This window comes from Centrocercus urophasianus, unplaced genomic scaffold (genome assembly GCF_019232065.1).
Source record: "Centrocercus urophasianus isolate 14NV4802_14NV808 unplaced genomic scaffold, USGS_Curo_1.0 seq_17, whole genome shotgun sequence".
Lineage (NCBI taxonomy): Eukaryota > Metazoa > Chordata > Aves > Galliformes > Phasianidae > Centrocercus > Centrocercus urophasianus.
The window spans coordinates 23826180-23827332 of record NW_024884722.1 but is presented as its reverse complement, the minus strand read 5'-3'; positions in this window follow the sequence as shown (position 1 = coordinate 23827332).

The following is a 1153-nucleotide window of genomic DNA, read 5'->3' as shown; positions in this document are numbered from 1 at the left end:
CCCCGCCCCGCCCTCAGCACAGCGCCCCCTGCAGGCCGCGCCCTGCCATTAAAGCCTGAGCGGCGCCGCGGCCCTCTTAAGTTCCAGAAAGCATCAGAGCCTGGAAAGCAACCCTTTTTTATTTTTTAAAGTATAATAGTGCTTTACTTTGAAGGGTGTGAGAGAAAGTCTTATTTGGGCTTGTTTTCTTTATTCCTTAAAGGCCAGATTAGGAACTGTTAGGAAGCATCACCACAGGTGCCCAGACTTACGCACATTCTCACATCATGCCACAAAACAGGACTGAACACAGGTAGAAAGGAGTATTCGATCTGGCTACAAATCCATGGGTGGGGAAGAAGAGGCACTGGGGAAGGGACAACAGTGGCATAAGGACAAAAGCCAAGTTGGGACCGTGGGCAGCCTGAGCTGGGGGGGGGGCAACCAGCCCACGGCAGGGATTGAAGCTGGATGGGCTTCAGGGTCCCTTCCAACCCAAGCCATTCTATAGTTCTGTGAAATGCACAGAGGTTGGTCAGGAGCTGGGGGTGGGCTGGTGGCAACTGGAGAGCTGAGACTCTGCAGTAGTCCTTCAGTGTGAGAAAAGTGGGTCCAAAATAAAGCCCTGATGTATAGGTGTGATTGCGGGTGTTATGGAAGTGAGAGGATGGAGCTATGGCATAAAAGGGAGCCTGGAGGGGATCTCCAAGGAGCTTTTTCCCCCCTCCATGTCCCTAATGCCCTTGTTATGGGGTAGTGTAATATATGGTCCTATCAACATGAAGAGCTGCTTTGAAAATAAGTAGGGTAAATGGGCTTGAAGGACTCTTGCACAGAAAGAATAATGTGGGTTTACACAGAAAATGTTATGTCTGGTCTAACCTAAAATTATGCAGCTGATTTGCTTGATTTATAAGTAAAGCAGGTCCAGAAGGGTGGCTATGCTCTACACCAGCAAAATTCCTTTCCTGTAATCTCAGCGGATGCAACCTTATACTGTTCACATATGGGCTCTGCTCCTCAAAATACCACAAAGTGTTCTGATTTGGCAGACAGCATTTGTTCTCATCTTATAGAAAATTCTGCCAGAATGGGTAGGATTAAGAATCACCACATTTCTTGTTTCCAGTTAGTCTAGGACACAGAAGATATTCCAAGTACTGAAATATGAGTG